The sequence below is a fragment of the Aphelocoma coerulescens genome, chromosome 4 (assembly GCF_041296385.1).
Source record: "Aphelocoma coerulescens isolate FSJ_1873_10779 chromosome 4, UR_Acoe_1.0, whole genome shotgun sequence".
Lineage (NCBI taxonomy): Eukaryota > Metazoa > Chordata > Aves > Passeriformes > Corvidae > Aphelocoma > Aphelocoma coerulescens.
Window position 1 is genome coordinate 46,490,369 of NC_091017.1, and position 27,947 is coordinate 46,518,315.

Consider the following 27,947-nt stretch of genomic DNA (forward strand, 5'->3'; position numbering starts at 1 on the left):
CATAAACTACCTCTGCCTAACCTCACTGAGAGAAGCAGACCCAGCCCTTTCAGCAAAGCAATTTCTCCTTTACTTCTAAGAAAAGATATTCATGAAAAGTATACACAAGTTTGGATTTGTAAAAAACCCTCTCATGCTTACCTAGACACTTTCTTTACAGACAGATCATGGAAGGCACAGACTTGGGGGCTGGGATCCTCTGAATCACCCACACTGTGGGCTGGAAACATGTCTGTCACATGAACTATTTACAGTTACAAAAACAGCACCATGAAAGAAGCAGATGTGTTGAGCACAAATAATAAATTGAATTAGTTACTAGAGAGATATTGCTTGACACTGGAGAATTTAAGAGAGAAATGTCTTTCTCTTGTACACACATTTGAAGGGCTTGCACCTACAGTGTACTAAGTATAAAATGCTTGTACTTATGCTTGTTGAAATTATATGATCTATGCTCCTTTTTCTAAAAATGCTACTCTTTCCTCTGCCACAGGACATACAAGATATGAATAGTTAATAGGATGGGTTACAAAATGTGCTTTTAATTTAAAGTTTTTGTGTTGACCACAGACCAACAGCAATTAGCCTAACTTTGTGATCTGCAGCAGCTATATCGGAAGTTTCCTAAAATACTACTGAGCTAGAGTGAGACAACTCAACTCATCTTCATTTCTCATTTAAGCTGTATAAATATTATTAAACTAAAAAAAGCTAGACTTCTTTGGCTTCCCTCATCAATCTCAAATCTCCAGAATTGTTTTGGCATCCAGAGAATTTAGTTTTTATATGCCTGAACGCAATGTGTTCAAGTGTGTGAGAATTAGACCTCTGGAATTAAAGTCTTTTCATTTCACCCCAGTACAGCTTTAGCAGAGCAGAGATTGTCCAAGCTTCTCATCAACACCCAACTTTTTTCGATACAGGCCTGGAGAGTGCATCTTTAAATAGGCAAAGGACATTCATTTGAGATTACACAGCCATCCAATGTTTGGCCATCTTTTGACTAATTCACCACATAGTTCTCAAGGTCACAAAGTACATTCTAGCTGCTGACTGATCTGTGGAAATTGAGTGAAACCATTCATAGTCACTTCATGCCATCAGCAAAGCTGATACTGGATTACATCTTTGGTTACTGTTGATCTGCCCCAGATGTAAGTGGATGACTCCAAAGGTGGGATGCAAAAAAAAAAGCCCACCATGTATTTTATACCTGATCCTATTAGCAACCCGAATCTCAACATGACTAAAGCTCAAGTGCTCTGGCCAGCTGAATGACTGACTCCCTTTCAGCCTCCTGGATGTCATCACTTCCACTGTACTTTGCGTACGTGTTTGCCACAGCATTTCAAAACCGCACTTCCGTGACTGAAAAAGATGCCACTTCCCCTACTGCAGGGCCATTGCCCAAACCTCTGGCTGTGAAAAGTGGTACCTGGATAAACCAGGAGTGCAGCCCTACCCTCTGTTGTGTAGTTTGCTAAGGGAGTGCTGCCATGCAGCAGTCAAATTTAGATGACAGATTAAATAAATGGTAAAACTGAATTAATTTTTCAAGTTCAGTTCTCATGCTTCTTTCCTCTGTGTTTATTCTTTCATTTTTGCCAATTGGGAAATGAAAACCAATGGAGTTGGTTTCACTTTTGTTTATATTTGGTTTCAATTTTATCCCCAAGTTTTGCTTTCATCTTTTTCATGTAACACTGTTGGGATTTCAAATGCTGCAAGCAAGCTTTCAGTAATTTAAAAACATTCCTATCCTGCCTGTTTTCCTATTGCAGAATTATTTTTATTTTATATAAACTTTTTAAGATGCTGCCACAATTTTGGAAAGTGTTTTGGGGTGGGGCTGTTTAGTTTTGATTTTCCAGATTTATATGCCTCATCCAATTAAATTCAATACTTCAGTATTTTCCACTTGAGTCATGCTTCAGTTGCATATAAAGCCATTTACAGGATTCAACAAAACACCTTAAAAGAGCAGCCAGTACATCAAATGCACAAAAGCCCACATCATGCACCAAATGTGTTATAAATATATGCATGAAATGCACATAAAGAGCTAAACTTATTGCTACCTTAATTTATTAAACAACAAAGGCATTATCTTGCTTAGATAAAGCTGTAAGAGGCTTGACTGGAATGGTGCCAAGCAATATTCAATATCAAGAGAAATAGTACAGTACAGGCTTTGTCTTCTGTGCACTTACCAGGCCCTTCAAGTCACATATATCCCTCCATACATATCAGAAAGCAGAACTTAACCACAGGTCACACTTTTCAAAACCAAATGCGTAAGCAACCCTTCCTTCTTTTGTGCTGTAATAATGTTAAGTATCTAAGTCTTTAAAAAGTACTTAAAATAATTTTACAGCAAAAGGGAAATGGTTAGGCAACATCCACTGTCACGTGCAGTTCAAGACAAAGGACAAATTTAAACAGTTTTGACGCACCTTAACGCCATTCCTAATACCAGAAATATGTTGGGAGCTACAAACCAAGCCTGTCAAGGTTAGCTGAAAAACCAACAAACAGCAACCTGTCCTACTCTTTAATAGACAGGAATATGAAAGTTATTACTTCCAACCTTATCTTGAAAGATAGCAACCTACATAGAAACAATAGAATGTTAAAATAACTTAAGAGTTAAAATTTAAATTCTGCACCTGGGGTGAAACAACATGCCACATGCAGGCAGATTTGCTCCTGGATGGGTGTCCAAGCTGCAACAAGATAAAATGTTTGTCTTGTCCTAAAGGCTGCTGTACTTGATTTAATGCAATCTGCTCCCAAGCAAACAAGGGGATCAGAAGATTTCCAGCATACAGGAAGCTGGGGTTGCAATTTATTACGAATTAAGAAACCAAACATTACTGTACTGCTTACCACTTCTTTCTTTCTTCTCTAGGTTATTCAAAAAACCAGAAATTTTACATGAGCTTCCAAGAAATTGAAAACATATCCAGCACTAACCATAAGAGCAAGTTTTAAAACCTTTTCACAGTTTATCAATAAGAAGTATGCGCTGTACAATGTATTATTTATGCTATATACAAAGTATCTTAATTTTATGTATTTATATACATGTAGATACATAGATATGTATATCTGCATATATATATTTACATACATATAGACTAACATTAAACTCTAAACTGTTAACATGGATTCCTTTCCACTAACTGTTAATTGTTGGTTTCAGTTCTTTTTAGTGGCTATTTTAATCTTAACACAAGAGTTTACACATAGTCACTACAAGGAAGAACCTTCATACAGTTCCAATAAAACTTCTGAAAAAAAACCAAACCAAACCAAAACCAAAAAAACCCAAGAGGAAATTATTTAATTACACCAAATGATTTTTTGCATAATGTTATTCACATATGAGGAATATGCAACTTAACAAATCTGTTCCTCTCATTTACTCTACCCAGAATCTTTTCAGCTTACTTATTTGTTGTTTTGTTTTGCACTTGAGATCTCAAAGGATGAAACAGAAAATATCTTGCACTAATCACAGTTTGTAGTAGCACAAGCCACAATAAAACTTCTGTAAACACTGTCTTATGGCCTATGCCTTCAATATCCCAATAATTGTAGGCCTTTGAAGAATCAAGTTTCAAAAGAGCAATCTTTACAAATGAGACACAGAGATAAGCAAGAGTAACACGTGATTAGTTTTGTATCTTTACCTAGAAATGGACTATGACTTTCAATATATGATGCACAAAATACAAGCTGAGGTTCTAATCCTGCAAATGTCAGAGGAATTTTGCAGGGGTACTGTTCCAATGCAATGCTAAAGGCATAAAGGATACACTTAACCTGACTTAACCAGGTGTTGGGTTAACAAGGGCTAGGGTAGTAAGCCCAAATTAAACAGGATCATCATAGACTTTTTTTTTCCCCTGGAAGTTTGATAAAATCTTATGCTACAAGTTTCACATAGCAAAGGGCAATATGTGGCCTTGCCTCTCTCTGTTATCTGCAAATGCACTAGAGTTCATGCTTCTCAGTGCAAGTTTCTATTAGCAGTTTTCAGCAACAATACTTGATCAGCATCTGCAGTAATTCTCTGTCAGCAGTCAGTGCCCAGAATTTGATACTGAACTGTCCTGACTGCTAAGTTGCACAGCAAGTTTCTCTCCCACAGACTGCCTAATCACTCGTGAACCTGAGTAAACTCCTGACATACATGCAGTGACTGTGAGCACCCCAATTCACATATTGCAGGACAAACACCTGTTGTTTTGAAGTTGCCTCCCAATTGTTTTATTTGTGTCTCATTTATCTTACCTTTTCACTTTCCTCATGACACTAATGATGTTAAAGAATATCCCCATGGCCCCTTCAGTCATTTCATTTCCAAGCTACTTACTCTTTCACAAAAGCTCCTTCATACCCTTGATGATCTTTGACATCCTCCTCTGTAGCTCAGCAACTTCCACTGCTTCCTGAATCAGGAGAGGGGACCAACATGGATTTGTAGAGGCACGATGGTGTTTTCTATTTCTTTTTTTAACTCCTTCCTAATAATTTCTAACCTGTCCTGTCCTTTATTAGCCACATCTTGGCAGAGATGTTTTCATTTTTTCATTTGATTATATATGTTGTATGATTTTTTCCTGAGTAGAAAGTCAGTTCAGACTTCATTTTGTGGACAGGAAATAAGAATTGCAAACCCTTCCATGTGCATTACACTGAAATTGGTCTGTACTGAACTTCATCTGCAAACTTACATCCAGACTTTCAAAACAAGATTCTTCTGCAGACTTTGTGGTTCAGCCTTTGGAATTTTCATGCTCCAAATGAGTTAATACAACCAGCAAACTTGTCACATCCCCACCTATCCCTTCCTCATTCCCTTGAACGGCATAGACCCTGGGAAGACTTGGGGTGAGGGGTACAACCTCCTTTCATTGAGCAAACTGGCCATGACTGCACAGCCCAAAGCAAACTGATCCCACCTTGAAACAGGCCCTGCTTTAGTAAGGACTGTATCAACCAGACAACAGCTCAGCAATACCTTCAGAGAACGCTAGAAGTCATGACAGGCAACGCCCCGGCAACAAAAGTCAGGCCTAGTCTTTGTTTCACATTTATACACATGTTCACTAGTCCCATTCACCAAGCCCTGGCAAACAACCAATCAGCCGAAAATGCCCGTCCTTGAGTTCTCAGTCTCCACAGAAACCCTGGAAAATTGACAGCTCATTTGTTACATTCTGTTTCTAGAGCACCAAGGCAGGCCTACTCAGGGAGTTACACACATGAGGCAACATATCAGCAACTTTCCATTTCGCTTGTTTCAAAACTCTGCAACCAGTATCACCTCCTGCTTTATATTCATCCTTCTTAATGGTTTGTTCTCATATCCTCTCTCACAGCCACTTTGCTTTGGGAAAAATTCCCCCACACGTTCACTCCTTAAAAAAATAGAAAGCCTCTTGCAAGAGAATCTCCTTAAACTCTTTCTCCGTGAAGCAAGGCTCAGAGAATTTGTTTCACTCTTCCGCTGACTTTATCTTCCTTGGGCACTCCTCCTATGCATGGATAACTTATCAGCAGGCTTCCTGGGTTTGATGCAATTCAAAGAGTATTTTCTAACTGTTTCCATGCCTTTAGCAGCATGACTCTTTAGCCTACCTTATTGTGTTTGACACAGATTTTATGTTCTTTTCCACCTTTCACATTTGAAGAAAAAACATTTGAAAGACGTCTTTTCACCTGTACTGAGCTGCTTTACTTTGCTTGTTGGCCTGCTCAGCTTTTTTGGTATTTTTGACAGATGACTGTCATGGTTTAGTTTAGTTTGAAGAATTACGTGCCACTTGTAACTATTTTACGCTTTTGGCTGTGTCTCACCATTTGATTAATTTCTTTCCTCGCTATATGAAGACCTACTTTGGAAGACTAAACACTGCCACAACAGCTCTTGCCTTTGCTGCTCCTGAAACATAAATTGAATTTAAGGACATTATGATCCCTGTCATGTCAGAGCTGGCTGGGATTTTGAATGCAAAATTCTGAACAAAATTCTTGCTGGCCAGTACCTTGTCCAGAGTTGTTACCCCCCAGAGAATCTGTACAAGCTACACCCAGAAAGTAGGTTTTTTTGGCACCTGGGCAAATTTCATATTGGGCCATGATATAATCTACATGGGGGCAAGTGAGGCCTCCCATTAATGATAGTATTTCCTACTCTTGGAGCTTCTCTACGCTCCCTTAATACAGGACAATTATTATCAACATCTAGGTTGGGCAGTCAGTCATATAGCCCTAATCTCTCTACTCTTCTTATACAGGCCTAGAACATCAAGCCATGGGACCCTGTGTTACTTCCCCAAACAGTTATTTCCTCTTTAACAAAAAGTTTCCCACATCATGCACGTGCAAGCTACTCTGTCCTCTCTATGCATCCACAAAGTTTTTGATATTCCAAGTATTCTATCATGGAGATGTTTTAACACCATGGAGCTGGTGCACCACTTCAAGAGAGATGTGTCATGGCAAACTTTACATTCTTCATCCACCAGCTTTTTCCCACTGTTTGATTTTTAAACATATATTAATACATGTACCGTATATATAAGTACATGTTTTTATTGAAGGCATACATAGCCTGGCTGCAAATTTATTTACATAAAGCCTATGCTTCTAATGTAGACTCTATTTATTCCAAAAATATTTTATTTTCTCTTGAATCTTAGCACCCTTTTTTCTTCATCATTTTTTCAACTCTGTATTAAAACTGCCTCTAACTCCACTCGGTCCCAGACATCAAAGACCTTTGCTCAGTGGAGAATGGGGCCTTTAACCCCCCTTCCTAACAGCCTGCATGTTACTTCTCATACCTCTTGGCTACCCGTTTCCACACAGCATGGTGTGTGGTGAACAGCTCTTCTCTGGAGTCTGACTTGACATCTCCTAAAATCTGTCACTTCTGTCACCAGCAAGTAACTGGGTGGCAGTGCTAATATATGTGCCAAACAATAATAATGACTGACTGCTCTACCTGCCATCTGCCAACCAGGGACCCCAACCTCAGAGGGATAACACAGGGCTCAGCAGGCTGACACCCTGCCGTGCCTGTACCTCACTGAAGAGCTGCAGTGTGGCACATGACCACAATGAAGTGATACTGTGTCTAAGGAGCTGGAGCTCCTACCACCATGGCTTACCAGCAAAAAGAAAGGGGCACATGAAGTAATTTCCTCGTGGCATGCTACCAACAGGGGTCAAAGAAGGACACTGATGCATCAGAAGTGGCTGGTGACAACGAAAGACTGCGACTGAAACCATCTGCCTCACAAATCAGTTCTGCTGCTTTTGTGTGACTGTGTCTATTAGGGTGAATTTAAATGTTGCTGCTCCACTCAACTCTCTTTTTAAGGTACTAACACATGCATTCTGCAAAGGTTGTTAAGACTTAAATAAAATAACTGTAAACCTAAACATGTCGTATTTCATCTCCAGAAACTGAGATCATAATTTACAACTGCTTGTACCTTCAAGAGAATGCTGTCTGCAAGACCTTAGCACGGTAAGGTGGGCTATAAATTACAACTGTACACTAACCGGAAGGAAAGTTCTGCACTCCGGAACTCCTTTATCTGAGCTCTGTGTCTAAATAAGTAAAGTTAAGACACAGACCCTCCTGTTTAAGAGCTCACACTAATCAAAACGTGAGTTAAAGACCTAAGTACCTCTGGGACCCTGGACCGAAGGATCCGACCCTTCAGGGTCGGAGCTTCAATCCCAGACATCGCAAGGCGCTTGAAACTTGGCCCTGCGTACTGCACACAAAGAAAATCCTGGTTCCTAACTTCCCTCTGGGGTTAGAGATGCAGCGCTTGGCCCTCCGCTCGCTGGTGTGGGGCAGGACAGCGCCGGCAAAGGCGGCCGCGCCGCCGGGCCCGCGCGAGAGGCTGTTCCTGCAGGGAACCGAGAGGCTGTTCCTGCAGGGAACCGAGCGGCCGCGCCACTTCCGCCTTCCGCCGCTCCCGCGGAACCCGCCCGCCGCGGCCTGACCGCCCCCAGCCCCGCTCCATCTCCTCGCTCCGCACTGCCGCTGCCGTGCCCTCACGAGGCTGGGATCCCGGGATGCCCCCGGCCCCCGCTCCCTCCCTGGCCCGGGGGGGTTGCGGCGCTGGGGCCGGGGGGGCGGCCCCGCCCCGCCGCTTGTGTAACGGACCCTCCGCGAGGCGGGGCGGGGGGGCAGGGCCACGCCCCTTCCCGGCCCCCGCGCGGGCAGCGCCCCCCCCGCGGCGCAGCGACCCCCGCCCGCGGCCCCTCCGCCCGCGCCGCCGCCGCTCCCCTTCCCTTGTCGGAGCCACCGGCAGCCGCCAGCCCCGCAACAAGTGCGGGCCCCCCCGGCCCGGCCCGGCCCGCGCCGCGGCCCTCCCGATCCAACGCCCCCGCCTTTGTCTGTGCGTCCGAGCTCCCTCCCCACCCGGGAAGCGGCGGGTACCCCCCGTCCGCTCCATCTTCGCCGCGGCCGCGTCTTCCCTTCCCCCCCCCCCGCCCCGTCTCAAATGTAGCAGCGGAATCGGGCTCGGCCCCGGACCCTGCAGCCCGACCTTTTGTTTTTAAAACCGATGCGCATCTGCTCGGGAGCCCCCGGTGCCTCGCACACGGAAACGGCGGCAATGCGGTAAAAAAAAAAAAAAATTAAAATTAAACAAGAAGAAAAGAATAAATAGAAAAAATAGAAAACAATTCAAAATTACCTTGCCGGCCCGTTTTCGCGGCCCTTATATAATTCCTCAAGGTTACCGCCGTTGCCAGGGGACACGAAATGGAAATGAAAACAGGCGCTGAATAATCGCGGGAGCAAAACTAAAAGTTCAGTGCCTCTGCCCGGGCGGAGAGAGGGCCAGATCGAAAGCAAAACAAGGAGAGGAAGCGGCGAGGCCGCCGGCGCTTGGAAATCCCCCCGCCTCTCCGCCGGGCCGGGCCGGCCGCGCAGGCGGCGGGGGCAGGGCTGCGGCGGCGGGCGCGGAAGCGCTGCGCCCGTCACCGCAGCGCCGGGGCACGGCACAGCACGGCGCAGCACAGCGCCGGGGCACGGCACAACACGGCATAGCACAGCACCGCCGCGCCGGGGCACGGCACAACACGGCACGGCACAGCACAGCGCCGGGGCACGGCACAGCGCGGGGCTCCGCCACTGCCCCCCCGCCCGACACCGGCTCCCGCTGATCCCCGGCCTCCCGCACCACTCGCTGGTCCCGCAAGGGCTGTACCGAGAGCTGGAGCCAGCCCCAGGGAGCGAGGAGCGAGGGAAATCTGTTCTGGGACGCACAAACCCAGGGCTCAAAGCAGGTTTTCCCGGGGACCAGAGAGGAACCCCTGCCGCTCAGCTCGACCAGCAGCGACTGAATCGGTCCCTGCGTCTCTAGCCCCTCTTGCTGAGGTGGGAGTCTTGGTTTCGGTCTGGTACACGCGCATGCTAGGGCTGTCACTGCCTTTGAAAAAGGACAATGTCGTAGTTCCACAACGAGGGCAATTACAGATCAGATCGCTTTGAACCCAGCGAGGCTCAAGCAGCTGGCATACTTCAAGAGAGAGCTCTTGGATTTCAATAGATTTTACAAACCGCTGTTAGTTATGGAATCAATGTAGAGACCAAAGCTTTCGACAGGATTTTGATAATCCCGATTGAAACTACAGTAAATAAAATTGACTGAGGAGAGTTTGTAATGCGCCGTTCCTAGCCTTAGCCATAAATGATAAAGGAAAACAGCACTTGGAGGCTGGAGGAGATATGAAATATAGTAATTTCAAAAGACTGTATATGGAGACAGACAGGTGTATGCCTCTCTCACATGCACACGTATCTATACATGTGCTGTATGCAGGTACATACATGCATTCAGGCAGGCAAGCAGTGCAGCTCCCTGTGTGGCTGCATGATGCACAGCTGTCAGCGGTGGGAGAAGTGCCGGGACACAGGGGGTGTGCAGGGAGTGGCACAGGGGAGTGGTTAAGGAGCTGTGTGCTCTCCAGCTGTACAGCAAATGGAGAGGGAGGTGTTCCCCAGGTGCTGTGTGCTCTGAGGACCCTCTGTGGCAGCATCCCTGGACATGCAGAGGATGCGGAGCTAGCAATGGGATAGGAAGTCCACCCTTGTGGGTGACGAGATCTCCTGTTTTGAAAAGACGTTCCTTGCACTGAGAACATAATCACAAAATGATTTTGGTTGGCAGAGACCCATGGATGTCAGCAATCTACCACCTCCCAAAAAACCACTGCAGCCTAGGAGGTGGCTGTGGTCCACATGTGCACCAGTGAAGTAGGAAAGGTAAAGGAAGAGGTTTGGGAAGCAAGACATAGGGTGGCAGGTAAGACACTAAAATCAAGCATCTCCTTCTAAACTTCTCTAGAAACATTCCCAGCAGTAAGGAGAGGTCCACACTGATGTGGAGGGACACAGATTCCCAGAGCAGCTGCACAACAGAAGCAAGGAAGGTCCTATTCACATGGCTGATACTCCCAGATACTTCCAGAAGAGACTGATTTCCATGAAGCCACAGTGGAATGAGAATGAGGAACATGGGACACCTGGCTTCAAATTGGCATGCTGACTGAATAGATGTGCAGGGAAAGGAAATAATCAGCAAGACATGATAGTGACAGTGACAGGCCACAGCTTGTATAGGAAGGTCAGACTAGGCTGTGGCTATAGGAAAAGGGGCTATGAACTCCATGACGAAGGAAGCAGCAAAATCAGCAAACTCCAGCAACTAAAGCCAAATTTTTATAGACTTAAGGTCTAACTGGGATAACAGCAGGGTGTTAATACCCTCTGACCAGGTTGGAGACATTTCACATAGCCAGGTTTGATTAGAGAGCAGTAAACTGAAAGTGAGAAATTACTAGCCAACTTGTTCCCACTGAGAAATAAGATCTAACAGTTGTAATACCTCATGGAAGAATTGGTTCAGACTCAGAAACTGTCCCAGAGCTGGTGGAAGATGGCAGGATAAAACACAAAGAACAGAATGGGGAGGGCTGCAACATGCCTCCCCATGATTGCTCTGGCCCATGTGTAACAGAAATGGCAAAAATCCACAGAAGCGCAACAAACATAAACAAAAATATGGAGCCACACTTATGTTAGAGTGATTCAAGGATTTAAGGGACCAAAATTATATAGGATGGAAAAGTGATAAACAACAGAAAACAGTCAGACTAGAGAGAATACACAATCATGAGTAGAGAGGAGAAGGGGTGGATTATTTGCTTTCTTTTCTAATATAAGAACTAGAGAGCATTGAGTGAAACTAGCAGGTGGCCAACTTAAAGCAAACAGAAGAAGGCGGATCTTTGTGCAGCAGGTAATTAAACGGTAGGACATCCTCCTTTGAGGCGCCAATAGTTCAGAGGGGATCCCAAAAAAGCACCTGTACACATTCACAGAAGAAAAAACCCCATGAGATCTATTAAATGTAAAGGCACCCACTCTGCCTCAAGCACCCCCAAAGCCACAAATTTCTAGAGGCTAGAAGCTCTTTGGCATCCTTTAAAAAGTCCTGACTAGAAATGCCTGCAAAAGGTACAGGGCAACATATACAGGTACTCCAACACTTCTCTCCAAGAAAAGAGTAGAGCCACTCAGGCTGGCTTTTGCAATACTCAGAAGCTGGTTTTTTTCTAGTGTGTGCTTTTAATTTATTTGCAGGATGAGCCACCTGTGATAAATACTGTAGTTTATGTATCAGTAAATATTGTGTAGAAAAAATTTAATAATTTAACCTCTCACTCAGAGGGCACTCTTCACAAACTGGCACTGCCATGAATTACATCAGTTGGTTTCGGTTTAAGAAAACAGTCGGCTTCCCTGAAGAACACTAGCCAAGCCATTGGGCAGAATTTGCAGCTTGCTCTTGTCATTTCTTTCTACCACCTTCACATGATCTCAGTAGAGCACATTCAAGGATCTTAATGCGTTCTGTGCATTGACAAAGGCCTTTCCCTCCATGTCTCCTAGCACCATAAAATCAGAAGTTATACCAGATGTTTAATCTTCTGTTGTGATTTCTTTTTTTAATGCTGAAAGGTAATGGGAATGGGCAGCTTTTGTTCTCTAAACTTAACTTTCAGCAGTGACTCATTCCATCCAAAAAGAGACTTTACCTTTCGTGACTTTGCTCTTTCAGTAAGACCTGACAGTTTTAAAATCAGAAATTTTAACCCAGAAGCATCATGTATCCACAGCTTTTCTTCTGCTGAACTGCCAAAGTTTGCAACTTACTCTTTAATTACCTTCCTTAAGAATCCAGCTACTGGAATCAGTTGTTTCCATTAGCATCCTGCCTTTCCTTTACAAATGAGTCACTTTTCTGGCCTGGAGTTCATTTCTGTGAGAAAAAACCTTCAAACTGGGAATCCTTTAAGTTCCAGAAGGTAAATAAATATGCCAACCATCTCTTTTTTTTTTTTTTAAGTTTAATAATATTTTGGAAAGCTTAATAACATTTATGATATCTTCCCTTTTCTGCTGCTTTTGTTGTGGCTTTTACCCTGTGTTTATGTGGAGCTGACTATACCATCATTTTGGTTCTTAAAATCACTGTCACAGGCATTTGAACTATTCATATGCAGAATTGGAGTAGTTGAATTTTCTCATGGAGCTGGTACTCAAGTTTACCTACTCACTTACAGCTGACCTGTTTATTTTTCTGATACATTAAAGTAGGAAAGATAATTTACAGTACAGGCCAGTATCAAGAAATTAAATAAATTGCAATAATCTTATAAGTCTTACTTTAGTATTATTACCCACATCTTCCTGAGTGCCTACACCCATTTTTAAATATGATGCACAGTTAAATTTATTTTCAGTTTTAATTCGTTCTGTGAAAAGCATTCTGATGCTGATGTAATCTTTAGCACTGATATTTTTAGATACTAGATAGTAATGACAGCTTTCTTATTAAAAAAGAGAAAAACAGACAAACAAAAAACCCATGAGATTTTTAGAGCTAAGAATTTAAAATATTTGCATATTACTGTAACACAAATAATCACCCAAAGTATAATGGAAAAGTTTTGATTAACCTTTTAAGAAGTTCTAATTAATTTGTCCTCTGAAATCAGTTTCTTTTGTTGGAGGGTTGTTTGTTCGGGGGTTTTTGTTTCATTTACTTTGTGTGTATACTGTTGTAAATAAAAGGACTGTCTGGGCTTTGGTGTTTCTGCAGTGTTCTAGAAGTATTTATGCTCATGCTAACATTCATAGAAACTAAAGTTTGTTACTAGAACCCTGGAGATAGAGCTGGGTCTCTTCTTCCTTACCCAACCTCTGGAGGGAAAAAAATGAACTCGCTTAAGTCCCAACTGAGCAAATAGGCCCTTAAATGAAAGGACATGAGCAATTCCTCCCGAGTTCAGGGAGAGCCTTCATGCATCTGAAGTTAGTGTGCACACAGAATTGTGGATGGGGAGAGCCCCCCACCCCTCCTTCTTTGCCTTCATTTAGTCCAGGTTGCTTAACTCAAACTTTTTTGTGGTCTTTCCCCCTTTTTTCTCCCACTCTAATGGCTGCAGGGTAGTGTGTAGCTTGCTCAGACTGCTCCTGTAGGATTCAGGCCCCTGCCTGTTCCCGGCAGAGCACAGCTGTGTCACCTCCGGTGACAGAAGCCCGGGCCGAGGCCCTCCAGGCCAGCTGCAGCAGGGAGCCACGGGCAGCAGCAGGACTGAGTGCCGGCAGCACCACCCCAGTGCTATTCACGCAGCACAAAGAGGGAATTTCCCGGACGCCTTTCAGAGCAAATCCATCCATGGGATATTTCCTTTGGTTGTGGTTGGGCTGCGCCAGCAGGGACACCCACCCATGAGAGGCTTAACGGGGTGTCTAAATTAGTGAGCACTTCTCAGCTCTCGTATTCCAGCTGTGCTGTTCTTCTGATTGCTAAGAAATGAGATCGTGGGAGTGTTGCTTTGTTTTTATTGGTAATAATTAAAGTAATAATTACGGAAAACTCTTCCAGATGGAAAAATCTATCTGCTCAGACCAGATCTCTAAACAGGAGCTTCTCTAAACTGCAAAATAAAACTTTTCTGTTGCAATTCAAAGCCTCTTACACTTTCAGGAAAGCCAAGTGTCTTCACAAAGGTGTGGCTTCAGCCAGACCAATATTATTGGGAAGGTGTAACAATTTCTTAGTAGAATAGATGTCTGTCAGAGGTTATTATTTGGCTCTTTCTGACTGAATTTGCTAAGGGCTGGATAAAGTCACACCTTTGTGAAGCTGCTGCAGGAGGACAGGTAGGTGGGAAGCGCCTGTCTCCTGATCCCCAACCAAATATATGACACAGAAGAACACTATTGAGGACTATAGTGTCTGTTCATGTTACTTGTCACTGCTTTCATTTGGCTGCAGTACTTCAGCCCATCGCTCTGCCAGCTCAGCTGCTATACACAATTCATTTTATTTACTAGGAGAGAAGAAAGGGAACCAGGAATTTGCTTAACAGCATTGTGAGATGGTTTTGGTTACTCACATCTCTTGGCCCTTGCAGCAAAATTTAGGGAGGGAAGAAGTCCTTTAAAAACATGTACAGCATCTTGACATTTCAGGGCTGGAGTGGAGTTTGGAGCGGAGAGAAAGCCTGGCTGGGAGCCAGGCTGCTTCAGCAGATCATACCTGAAAGTGATCCTGCTTAGCCCCGCTTTAATTGAGTGTTTCACTGAAGTGGAAGCTTTTATGGCAATTTTCCCAGTGAAACTGAGGTAGAATATAAAGATAAGTGATATGCTGCCTATTGGCTTGACAAAGCAGAATGAATATGTTTTTTCAGGATAATAATCAGATATTAAGAGCTTTGCTTCATATCACCTGTAAACACATGCTTTGATTTATTAATTCAAAACTTATTTATTGTGAAAAGCAGCTCAATTCTATTTGTTGAGGGGAAAGACACTTTTCTCTTTCCACCTTCCTGTTTGTAGTGGATTTTCACATAAAAAGAAGACTTTCCAGGGATATTTGTTGCAGAAATGTTAACCAGGCACATTCCCCCATCAATCACTCCCTGAAGCAGATGATACTCTTCCTTAAATCCTGCCTTGGTTGTATGGCTTTGTGGGGAGAGGGTTCCACCCCATGATAGGGGTGTTTGCCTCCCCTCCAAAGCTGGAGGACAGGAGGACAGAAGGAGGCAATCCACCCATGGGACTTTCCCCAGACTGCCCTGGCCATCTCCTCACAGATGTGCCCACATGGACAAACCGGCATCCCAGCTCCCATACCCACTTCTCATGGTCCATGCCAGTGCACCCCTTTGCTGGGCAATGGGGATCATCAGGGACCACTGCCCAAGTCAGGAGGAGAGGCAGGAGGTGCTGGGATGTGGCCACCTCACTGACCTCTCAATGGTGAAGATGCCAATAAGAGGGGTCTTCCTCAGGGGGTCTCCTGCTGACAAAACAGTCAATTCTCTGTGTGCCCCCCAGCTTGTCTGACCCTGCAGCAGCCCTTGTGCACATCTTATGCTACATGTTTGGAAGGCTGTTTAAATATACCTCCGGCCTTTCATCCTCAGTGCACTCCCCATCTCAGTCTGCAACACCACCCAACATGACCACAAAAAGAGAAAAAAAAGAGGGACCCAATTATAAACAGTTAATTTAAGGCTTTTCTGAAGTTAAAATCACTACAAGTTACAAATCCATTTCCAGCTCACCACCCTCTTTAAAGCTTTGGCTCTTTTACCTTTCCTAATCAGTGTTTAGTTATTAACAGAAGAATAATTTTTGGATAACAAATCCTGTCTGCTGACTGCCTTCATGTATGTGGCCTGGCAACACTGATCTCGAGAGTGCTTCTCCATAACCTTTGCACATCCAACTGACCATCCTCTCAAAGCAAGAGCAGATGCAGCATCTTCTGGATGCACTGGACTAGCTTAAGATGAGCCCCTCTGCTGCACCTTCAGTGCTAGCTTGTCAAGCCCAGCAAGTTAATTTTCTGAAAGGCAGCAGCTGGCCCTGCTGAGCAGTTTCTGGAGTGCAGCTTGTCCATGACTCATCTTTCCTGCAGCCCATCTCACTGCACCTCTTTTTTGACAAGTCATTTCTGCCACTCTGGCCGTTGCCCTGCTCTCAGATTTGCTAAGCCCACATAACTGAGGCTTTCAGAAGCGAGTGGATAGTCAGTGTCAGGGTCTGAAGAGGAAACCTTTCATGGCATAGTAAAAGCTGACATCAGTTTTAAGTCATCTATTCCCATAATCTTTCGTTGCTACTGGGATCTTGATAGGGTTACTGGGGTGTTATGTGGCATATTTTTGAGGAAACTTCCTTGAGGTCTTCAGAGAACTGCTGTAACGCAGCTGGAAAGATGCTGAGTTGGTATCTGAGCACAAGGACAACCCTGGACAGGGTTGCTTTACCACTTTAAAAGAAAGAGGTCGTGGGAGGGGAAGGGAGGAGGAAAGCTCTTGGCTATTAATAGAGAACATGAGTAGGAGCTTTATTTTGAATGGCTTCTTTAATTACTGACATGCAATGCAGAAGCAAGGCTCATGATGCACCCTACCTGCTGACTTCCCAAGCACAGATCAGAGAGAGGCAGACAGATAAAAGACCATTGCTGTGCAGGGGAGTTTTAAATAGGCCAGGCTAAAATGCCTGAATTAAAAAATAACCAGGAGATCAATCAACCTTGATCTTCAGAGGGACTGTCTCTTAAGGTAGGCTAGTGGAGTCAGTGCTAGCTCAGACTCAGAAAATTTAAGTTACCTTCCCAGTCTTACCTGCCTGCTGTGAGGTTTCCTCATTACTCTTATTTCTCTCAGACTGTCTTTTATGTCCCTGTGGATAAGTTCCCAGAGATAACAGCTGTCTCCTCTTACTCAGTGTTACAGTGTCTGGTACAAACGTGTCTCTCTGTCTCAGGAACACTGTTCTCCTACAGTGCTACAAGAAATAATATTGCTTTGTATGGTGGTTCTCCAGTAGCGCAATTAATTTGTGCTTGTGTTTTCAGTATTTCAAGTAAAACAACAACAATCAGAAGCAAGAATTTAGGCAATTTAAAGCTAGGAGAAGGCTTGCTTCCTTAGCTCTGTAAGTCATGGCGTGACACCTGGACCCATGAACCCAAATGGATTTCAGTAGTACATTACAATAGTGGGACTATTTTGAAAAACACAAATCAAGTGCTTGTGGTTACTATTTGCACCTTGCTTTCAGTAATTACATGTGGGGTGGCAAATCCTCCTTCTGGTGAAAGGAGTACTCCACAGGTATGCATGTTATGATGCTTATAACCAATAACCAACCCTGCAGGAAAGTTTTAGTATGCAGGTACCAAAAGCAGAGCCAAGAGTAAACAGCCATCAGGCTGAGGCGGAGTTCCTTCTTTCACAGTAAAGTAGTTCCATGGGAATGCTGACTCACCTGCTCCCTGTATAATAGAGGTGGAGAAAAAGCAATTATTTATAATTTCACGGCATTTCTTTTCCTCCTTCACTGCCATTTCACTTGTGGAGTGGATCTGGCTGAAGAGTTAAGAGTTCTCTGAAGGGAAAAGCCTTATAAAATTATACCTTGGGCTAGATATGTAAAAGTCTGATAAGCAGGTGTTAGTAGTTCCCAATCAGCTTCAAAGAAAGGGTAGTGTTTCATTGCTTGGCAAGCCAAAACTTAATGCACATAAATCTGTTGTAAATAGTTTGTGGAACAGTTACAGAGAACATTACACAAAAGCTGTTAGCAGATCTGCTGCTAGTGTTTGTGCAGGCTTCCCCACTCTTTTCTGACTGAACTGTGTATTTAAGGTTTTCATCACATTCTCTCCCCTCTCTTTCCAACCTGGGGAATCTTATTCCTTAAGAAGAACATTTCAACTCATCTGCAAGTACCTGCTTGTCCGCTGGTGCTGGTCCATGACCAGTCATCCAAAGCAGTGTGACTTTTAGCACCTGGCACTCTCAGCAGCAGCATTTCCCTTCACCAGTTGAGAAGTCGCAGTTTGTCCAGTCAATGACTTCTCTCCCTTGGCCAGAGCCAAATAACGCTGCATTAAATGGTTTCATGTGCAAAAAGGAGCAGACTTGGAAGATAGCTCTGAGAAGAGCTTCACTACATGGCCTGTCATCACATCTGATTACTCATGTACTTCAGCTATACTACTGCTTTCCCGTCCCTCAGCTTGACAGCACAGCTAAACTGTAATACCAACCCAAACTGATCAAGATACACTATGGTTTTTTCTCCTAAAGTCACAGGGTTTGGATTCATAGAATTGGTAGAATGGCTTGGGTTGGAAGGTACCTTAAAGATCATCTAGTTCCAACACACTTGCCATGGGCAGGGACACCTTGCATTAGACCAGATTGCTCAGAACACTTCCAGTCTGGCCTCGAACATTTCTAGGGATGGAGCATCCACAACTGCTCAGGGCAACCTGTTCCACTGCCTCACCACCCTCACTGTAAAGAATTTCTTCATACCACCTAATCTAAACCTACTCTCTTTCAGTTTGAAGCCACTCCCCCTTGTCCTGTCACTACATGTTCTTGTAAAAAGTTTCTCTCCATCTGTCCTGTAGGCACCCTTCGGGTACTGGAAGGCCTCAGTTAGGTCACCCCATAGTCTGCTCTTCTCCAGGCTGAACAACACCAATTCTCTCAGCCTTTCCCTGTAGGAGAAGTGCTCTATCCCTCTGGCCCTCCTATAGATTCACTCCTATAGATTGACTCCAAGAGGTTCATGTCCTTCCTGTGCTGAAGACCCCAGAGCTGGACTCAATACTCCATGTGGGGTCTCACCAGAGTGGAATAGAGGGGCAGAGTCACCTTCCCGGACCTGCTGACCACACTGCTTTTGATGCAGTAGTTGTGGTAGTCCTGATGAGCTGAAGACATGAGAAAGGTAAAAAAGACAGGTTGCTTAAAATGCCCCTTTTTCCCCCTTCGTTAGTGGTTCTGGTGAAAACATGATCTCTCTCTAAAAGTCCAGTGCTGTAAGGTTGCTCTTCAGATCCTCATCTCCCACTTTGTGCCAGAACTTCAGTGCTGTTGCTTGCACACTAAGGCTGGTTATTTTGCTAACTTGAAGGAAATGCCCAAAGGACAAAACCCACAGGGCTTGGAGGGCTCTTTGTGTACCCATTATCACAGGACTGCTGTCCACTTGCCTTTGTTATTCCATGTTTGTCAGCCCACCTGACCGGACATGGCTGTCTTGATTTTACCAGGCCAAAGCCAGCTAATCCCTGCTGGAAGTTGAAGGTCTGTAAGACAGCAGGGCTTGATGCACTGCCAGGTACCACGGCAGTTAGTGGGGGCAGGCAGGTAAGACCTCAGGTAAGGCCCCTCCTCGCTGCCCAACACCACGCCAGTGAGGCTGGCAGGGCTGCCTGTGCCTTAAAACATCTTTTCTCCCATCCCCCCAATGCCCATTCAGGATCTCACTTTACCTCATTAGCTCTGAGTTTCAGTTTTCCCGTTTCCCAACCAAAATCCCCATGAGACCTCAGCAAGTTGAGTTGCAGAGTTTGGCTGTGGCTGTGCTACTGTCTCCCATATACGCCTCTGGGACATGGAGCAAAAGCAGCCTGGAAATGGGTGGCACCTGCAATGCTGTTGACTTATCCCTGCAATCAGTGTTTGGAGTGTTTTGCAATATTTTTCAAGATGGCAAAACAAACGATGCTCTGTTTTGGAAAGGAGGTAAATGGTGAACCCCACTACAGATACCTTATCTCTTGCAGTTATAGAGAGATCAGGACAGTTGAAGAAAGAAGCCTGAGGCAGAGGAAGCTTGCCTATGTATTTTTACACTTTTTCAGTGCTTATCTTTGGGTTGCAGAGGTTTGTGGCATTTTGCTCCAGTCCTTTGCAGGGCCTTTGCACAGAAATGTCTCGTTACTCAGTGCCACATCTACACGTACGTCCACGCTGGAATCTCATTTCCCAGATTAAGTGTGATTGGTATCACACCATGTTTTTTTCCCTTTGCCTTCATGATTTAACTGCAGATGTGATTACAAGGAACATGATTTAGAGCTCAAATCCAGAGGAGTGAACTGGCTCCCAGCAAATCTCCCCAAAGCTTCATACTTGCAACCTAAATGCAAGACAGTGGCAAGTTTAGTGGGGTTATTATCAGTCCTGTGAGATGTAGATTCTTTTAAAATCACCTCCATCATTAAAATGAAGGAATCCTAGAAGGTCATGATGTCTTTGCACTGCTTTCATTCTGCTCAGCTGCACACAGGTTACAACACCCGGTTAATCTCTGGGACACTGTAGATGCCCATGATGATCAGTGCAGGAACAAGTGACCCACAGCAGCTGTCATTCACCTTCTCCCCAGTGAAGAAACATGCACAGGAGTCATTTGTCACAGCCACAGGCACCCAAAGAGCCCTGATGAGACCTCACCCCTTCATATGTGTGGCATGAAATGAACATAAACAGGAAGCATAAAGCCACAGGAAATTTGACAACTGAAGTTTCCCTTTTCATAGGGTTTGGGTTCTATTGCTATATCTTATGTCAGTAAAGAGTGTTTGCTTTCTCACTCTGTTTACACCTTGGGTAAGAAACATATCCAAGGTATTATCCCTTTAGATTATGGAGTGCTTTTTGTTCTGCCTTCCATAGTGTTACAAGCTGGTAACACCAAGTTCTAAAAATTCACACCAGGGGATGCTGAAATCCAGCCATAGGGACACAGCTTCAGCCAAAATTTGGGAAGACTGTATCAATGGGAATATTGTATTGATTTAAATGGGTTTGTAGAGCTTGAGACCTGTGAATGTTGCTGCTGTCCCTTGTGCATGCACTCAGGTGTTGGTAATAAGACAGCCTTCAGCTGCAGTGTGTTTCAGTCACTAGGACAAGACTGATAACTACTATTTTGTTTTGAAGTAAGGGGGAGAAAGTAATGTGCTTTTTAGCATCTCGCAGAGCAGTCTTTTTAATCCTTTACAACACTTCTTTTTCTGCTTCTCTCAGCAAAATTCTCCCATCTATGAATTTCAGAGATGAACAGTTTTTCTCCCAAGTACTCCAACTTTCAGCAGAGAATGAGGAACACTCCATACATATCTCCTTTTGTCCTGACTCACCTCTCCTCAGGGCTTTCTTCATTCACAGACACAAACTCCATTCCATCCTCTGTGCTGCTAATCCATTATCCTGTCAAACTGAAAACCAGGTTGAACTCAGAGGCAGGACAGAGTGAAATCTGGAGCTTCCCAGGTCAGTCTGTCCTGAATAATCTCTCTCTCTATCAGTGTGCCTGCGCTGTGAGCTGGCAGGGAAACAGCATGGGGAGCCCTCAGCACCTTTCCAAACGTGGAAGTAGCCTGTGATAGACACCAGCAGAGCTCACCTTACCTACACGCTTGCCTGCAGAGGATCCGTGACTCGGCGTTTGCAGGGCATCCTCACAGCTACAACTCCTGCTCGAGAGCTCCGCAGCTCGGCCGCCGCCAGAGCTTTGCTGGGCCTCCCGCAGGTGGTTTTCCCACAGACAGCTTCCTGGAGGTGGCCGTACTGGTGGTTTTCCCAGCCCACTGCTGGTCATCACGCTGTTCCTCTTGCACCCCTCTGCTGCTTCACTGTTCTCTTCCAAACATCGTTTTTTGATCAAGCCTGCTTGTCTGTTTTCAAGACATTTCCTGGACCCCATGCCCACCAAAGCCATCCTTGCCCCACTGCCCAGCAAGTGCTCCTCCACTTTCTTCCCAGCTGACACCCCCATTTGGATGATGCTCTAGAGCAGAATCCTGCACAGCTCCTGGCATCTCTCCAATTACTCCTTAAAATTCTTCTATACTAACTTCAGAAAAACAGCAGGTCTTTTTCTACACTGCACAGCATCATTTCCTTGCCTCCTTTTCTGCCCCACTGGTGCTGCCTGCTGTTTCCTTTGCTTGTGAAGTCACAGAATCACAGAATCATTTAGGTTGAAACAGACTTTAAAGATCATCAAGTCCAATTCTTGACTGATTAACATCTTGTCAACTAGACCATAGCACTAAGCACCATGTCTAATCTTTTCTTGAACACCTCCGGGGATAATGACCCCAAAGTCTTTGAGGTTCTAAAGTTTGGGCCTTGCCAGGGAGCTTTCCTGGAGCTTTCCTCAGCTCTCTGAGGCAGCACAGGTCTGGCAGCAACTACTGCTTAAACTCATGGCTGATAGAACCAGCTGGTCCTGGGTACGCTTTGTACCCGTCTCACAATGCTAGGCACGACTCTCAGCTAGAGCAGGTGCCTCAAGCTGCTGGGTCAGCCACAGCTTGCACTTCTTCCCTATCTTCTTTTCCCTCTGTTTCTGCCATGCACCATTAAATGCTGCCACCTGAACACAATTAGCATTGGTTTACCTGGAGGTTTTTACTTCTGATATTTAGGGCATGCCCTTGCTTTCAGGTTTTGTTGGTTTAGTCTTTTTTATTGCAGGTTATTGTTATGTTTTAGTTCTAAGGTAAGCCCGACCCATGCCTGGACTGGGATCTCTTGCAGTGACTGTCCTCCCTCCTTCTTAATTTTCTCTGCTCCGTGGCCTCTTCCCCCTTGTCCCTCACCCCCAGTTCTGTAAGCCAAGCTGCTTCCTCTTTTTCCCTCTCCCTGGGACCATTTTTTGAGTATTTTTTTAGCACTTCCCCTTTTCAGACTTGCTGTGCAGCTATAGATGACAGAGGTACAGCATCTTGAGCAGACACTGCAGTAACCCTTTGCTTCCAACCGCCTGTGGCAGCACATTTTAATCTCATCAACAACTGCACAAACTATTTATAATCAGCTCTCTGATTACATTCCTGAGGTCAACATCCAAGTTGAAAGACCCAGCATAGCTGATACACTGCTGCAAAGCCTCCTCTCTCCCAGAGGGTTCCAGAGCTGCTGGTCAGTAGTTCAAGGCTGCAGTCAGAGGTGCTACCTTCTCACCTCCTGCTCAGGTCTCCCACCTCACTGCTGCCCTTCTTGCTTCCCCTGCCCTCCCCCCTGCCTCCCACAGTGGTACCCTTGGAAAAAGCTGATCAAAACGTGCCTGTGTTGATGTGGCCCAGCAGGCAAAGCCTGCATTCCATACCCCCAGCAGGGTCTCCCCAGCTCACCCAGCCTGTGTCTGATCCTGAGGGGATGCAGCCCTTGCAGCACCCAGCTGGTGACTGGAGACACAGATGCTATTGCTTGCCCTGCTGCTGTCCCTCCCTGCTGCTCAGGCTGTTTTTCTGTCACCATCACAGAGCTGGGTCACTTTGGGCAGCTAAGCCACCTGTTGCTTTCGAACTGATTTCAGTATGACCCAAATCCTCACTCTTCTTTTGTGACTTACTTAGAAAAGTGAGTGCCACCCTACAGAAACCTGGAGTCCTGCTGGCCACCGAGCCCTTAGACGTGGTCTGCAAGGAAGCCCCACTAGAGCAGAGCTGGCCAGGGAGGCTTATACATCACATGCAGGCATAAAATATGGGAACTAGTGAAAGGGGTGGAAGAATCTGGTTTTCATTTTGCCTTTGGATGTGGGTTGGTCACTGTGGTAGAGGGAAGGGTCTAGCATGACATTACTGCAGCCATTTAATACCTGAGCTGTTCTAAAAAAGCTGGAGAGGGACTTTTTACAAGGGCATGTAGTGATAGGACAAGGGGAAATAGCTTCAAACTGAAAGAGGGTAGGTTTAGATTAGATAATAGGAAGAAATTCTCTACTGCCCAGAGACACTATGGATACACCATCCCTGGAACTTTAAGGCCAGGTTGGATGGGGCTTTGAGCAATGTAGTCTGGTGGAAGCTGTCCATGCCTGTGGCAGGTGGTGTTGAAACTAGGTGATCTCTAAGGTCTCTTCCAACCCAAAGCATTCTGTGAGTCTGTGCTTTCACTCAGCAGCACCTCAGCAAGCAGAAGCTACCAAACGTAAAGCAGAGCTCCTGTGGAGCTGGAGACTTGGTAAAGCTGGATCCTTCTTCTGATGCTTCTCCCATCTTCCCTAGATCTCAGGAGACAATGTCACCATAATAGTGCATGCATTCTTATTCCCATCTTGGGAAATAAAAGGTTAACCAAGAATTATGGACTCTTGGCTTTAAATGTCAAGCCTGAAGGGCAGAGAGATCAAAGCCCACTTGGGGTTATTTATTGGCTTCCTGAGGTCTTAACAACAGGCAGGCTGAATGAAGAAAGCTACGCCTGTGGGGTCACCACTCTTACCAGCAGTGTGGCAATGGGACCAGATGTCAGGCGGGGAAGCCACAGTCTTCCGAGTGCATGTCCAGGCTCAGAACCTCCTGCAGCAGCAGCATCCCCATCACCTAAAGGTCATCCCTCATCCAGAAATCTCATAGCCTCAGCCAAGGTGATGTGGGAGTGTGCTGAGCATGGGGAGCCAGGTGAGGATGAGGAGGCAAAGAAGAGTGAAGAGGCTCAGCATGAGAAGCACTCCATGCAGAGAAGGTTACTCCTGCCTTCAACCAGCCTTTTTGCATTGCATCATGCAGGAGAGGTATGGGCTGTGCATTTGAGGAAGTGGCTTTTAGCTGAATGGAATAAGGGAACACAAAATGTTCTGTGTTCAGTATCAGAAGTAGACAGAAAGAGGAAATGCTTGTCTCTGTTGAGAAGGATCTTGCAAATTTAAATCACCCTGTTAGTGTTTACTATTAATCATGTTTTTATGCAGATGATTGTAAATTGCCCAGTGATGGTTGTTTCCACTACTCTTTCTAAAGGTTTTGTGGTTAAATAAGTAGAACCAACATTTTTTTAATGGTCATGGAATACTGTGGTTGGTACATCTTTGCATCAGATACTCTCAAACCACTCAGATAATACTACTGCTGCTTTATGCATATTCTGGAAAACCTGTTACTGGTCCATCTTTCTGTATACAATTTGAAGGCAGGAGGACCCATTAGGTTGTCTAGGTTGGTCTTCTATACACCCCATCCTATGGAATTTCAGTAGGTAAGACCCTGTAAAGCTCACCATGTTCAACTAGACAGAAATATTCTGGTCTTGTGCTCAGCAGGCAAAGGCAGAGCACCACTGCCAGTCCTTTGGCATTATGGGCAAAATCACTTTTGGGAAATGACTACTGTGCATCTTGTTTTCTTTTGAGGCACTCTAATTATGCAACAGTCTCCATGACAGAACATCTTGATCTCTAGGAAGAAAAGAATATTGTTTCATTTATGTGGAAAAGCCAGGTCCTAATTTTTTGGTTTGTGATTATCCAGGAAAATCTGAAATTCAGAATCTGATTTTAAGACATTAAAATTAGGAGCTTACAAGGCTTTCTCCTCTCTGTTTCCACTAATTGACTGTCATGATGCAGGCAAAGCAAGCTATTGCACCAGTCATTTGTTTGAAGACAAAAACCTGTTTTGGGGGGTGCTGTGGATTTTTTTTTTTATTAAACATTACAGGATTATTAGTGGCATGACAAGGATCTGCAGGGGGACATGCTCCATAGTTGGAAGTATTCTCTGTGTAGGTCTAGGGCAGCAAAACCAACCCTTTTTGCCTCAAAATCAGCTGATTCTGGTTTACTCTGACATGCAATAAGACAGGGTGGCTTTCTTGGGAAGCAGCAATGTGATGTTCTCACATACTTTGGGATGCAAGTCCCAGGATGTAATAAACACACGAGCTGACAGACAGCAAACAACCACTGACAGCTGTGAAAGGGTTGCTTCATTCAGCAGGTGTTTGGATTTCATTTTGAATGACTCATTAATGTGAGTTTTGGAGATTATTGTGCTATCTGCAGCGACACCCGGTGGTGATGAAGCAGTAGTAGACCTCTGACCCTGGTCCCTCAAAAAGCCAGAGACCTGCTGTGATGGTTCTGCTGTCTGCAATCAAGAGCAGGAGGCAATATACAGCTGAAAGGTAGTTTTTCCCTGGTAATGAGTAACATTCCTTATAGAATATGGGGTAACAAGTCTTAATTTAGCTGTTATTATTCATACTGCTAAAATTTCTAATCACTAGATGTGATTTCATACACATACTGCCTGGCTTCAGCAAAAAAAAAAAAATATCTATAGTTAAAAATATAAATTGCATGTGACTATATAGTAATCCAGTGAATGTATACTAATCTGGTTTAAAGTTTAGGGAGAAACCATATGAACTTCTAAGAGCAATGAGTCATGTATAGACAGAGACCTAGTACTTGGTCTAGTACTCTCAGAGGTTGTTATTGGAAGAAGGCAGACTGACTGCATTCAAAATAAGGATTTGCTTAGCCAGAAGGGAGTATTTGACCTGCTGTAAAACAGACAGCATGAGTTGCATCCCTAGTTTCAGCCTGGGTCTCTTACTTTCTTCCTCCTTCCATTGCTTAACATTAAATGTGTTTATTCAAAAAAGAAAAATGGAATTGGTTTTAGTTTTATTGGTTTGTTTTTTGGTTTTTTTTTGTTTGTTTGGTTGGTTGGTTTTTTTGTTTTTGTTTTTTTTTTTTAGTTTTACTAGAAAACAATAAAAGTTGTTAGGTATCTCATATGCTATCTTTTTAACTTCACAAGTCAGCAAAATACTAATGTCAGACTTCTTAAAAGCCTTCTGGACACGATTTAAGTGATGATCCAGGTAGTGACAGATCTTCAGGTGAAAACAGGTGTTTGCTTTCCAAGGTCAGCTTGGAAACTGCAGCCACACTTGGCATGAAGGCCTTCCTTGTGGAAGTGAAGAACTGTTCCCACCAGGGTACCATATTCACTTTCATGAAAGTGTTTTCACCCAGCCTTGCACCTGACTTGGTTCGGCAAGGAGGTCTGGTGAGCGAGGGAGATCATGGATAATCAGGAAAATGTGATCCAGTCAAAGGTTGAACTTGGGTAAGAGGCAGGGGGATGGAAGATTATTACAAATAGAGTAAGTGTTTAGGAAAGACATGAGAAAAATAGGACAGATACAAATAAGACACAAGAAAAAAGGATGTTACCACCTCTCCCTCTGCCTTCTCCGACAGGCTCTGTCTCTACAGGCATGTCCTACAGACTGGAAGATCATCCCTCAGAAGTATCTAGATGCTGCCTTGAAGGAATCTACTGACTTGGAGTAAAATGCAGCTCTTGTCCTGAAAGGACTTGATGGGAATACCTCATTTCCTAAGCCCTACCTCTACTAAATGATTGGTGTTTAGAGTATAGAAATTCAGCAGAAAATAAACTCCCTTGCTTTCCAACTAGTCCTCAGAGATCAGAGGGGCTGGATGGGGCTAGGTTTATTTTCTGATTATAACCTATTCAGCCCCTTAAGTCTGGCTGTGTTCAGTGAGGTCTCAGATGCATAACATGGGTTACACTAAGTCTGGTCTCATTCATGACCACACAATAACAAATAGTGTAGTTTATTGGAGCAACAGGCAATGTAACAGATCCTTTTCAGATTGCCAGTGGTAAATGCACTAGACCTACATAATCTGAGAGTACAGCACTATGTACAAGTGTTCCCAGGTATGCTCTGGTGCAGGTAGAAATCTTACCAGAGATGTCCCTGCTTTAGGGAGGAGAGAGGAACAAGCCCATCAACTTGTCTGCATGGTGGTCACATTCTCATCCTCTGCCATGAAGGATTTCAAATACTTTTGGGAGAAGGTGAGACTGTAGTCAAGAATCCTGGTACTGTCATGAACAGTGGGGTGGGGCAGCCACTTTATATATAAAAGAGGGATATGGAGAGAGTTACACAGTGAGGCTGTGGGTCATACCCAGGGGTGGAACAAGCATCACTCCCTCTTCTATCTGGCCAATTGCAGTGCTAAGGTAAGATTAATGATAACCCATCACCAGGCCATCATGCCCACTGTAATCCCTCCAGCATATATCTCATGGCATACCTTGAGAAATCCCCTTCCCACATATGCCACAGTGTGTCTCATGCTGCAGGCCTCATTCCTCCAACTTGCTACTCGTTGTAGCCTAGCTTTGGTTTTGTTTTGCTCTATTTTAAAGACCATTGGA

General features: G+C 44.5%; 1 protein-coding gene and 2 long non-coding RNA genes across 8 annotated transcripts in view; 1 reads left to right on the plus strand and 2 right to left on the minus strand.

The window, feature by feature from the left end:
- Positions 1 to 9,018, minus strand: part of IRF2 (interferon regulatory factor 2) — a 40,626-nt gene extending 31,608 nt beyond the window's left edge. For 2 of the 6 annotated variants that reach the window (XM_069013847.1, XM_069013844.1), the window contains exons 1-2: positions 8,733 to 9,018; positions 4,382 to 4,457 (exon numbers count right to left, since the gene is read on the minus strand). The gene's annotated coding sequence lies outside the window, so the exon portion shown is untranslated. Of the gene's footprint in view, positions 1 to 4,381; positions 4,458 to 8,582; positions 8,689 to 8,732 lie in introns of those variants that run through there. The other 4 variants (XM_069013845.1, XM_069013843.1, XM_069013848.1 and 1 more) reach the window with 3 other exon arrangements.
- A 10,721-nt stretch (positions 9,019 to 19,739) lies between these two features.
- On the minus strand, positions 19,740 to 21,550 carry LOC138109053 (uncharacterized). The gene is made up of 3 exons (XR_011150236.1): positions 21,361 to 21,550; positions 21,090 to 21,167; positions 19,740 to 20,083 (listed from the first exon to the last, which is right to left on the minus strand). It is a non-coding gene; the product is annotated as an uncharacterized lncRNA (long non-coding RNA).
- Positions 21,551 to 22,415: 865 nt separating this feature from the next.
- On the plus strand, positions 22,416 to 27,152 carry LOC138109784 (uncharacterized). Its single transcript, XR_011150707.1, has 3 exons — positions 22,416 to 22,456; positions 25,745 to 25,866; positions 26,954 to 27,152. It is a non-coding gene; the product is annotated as an uncharacterized lncRNA (long non-coding RNA).
- Positions 27,153 to 27,947: the final 795 nt, after the last annotated feature.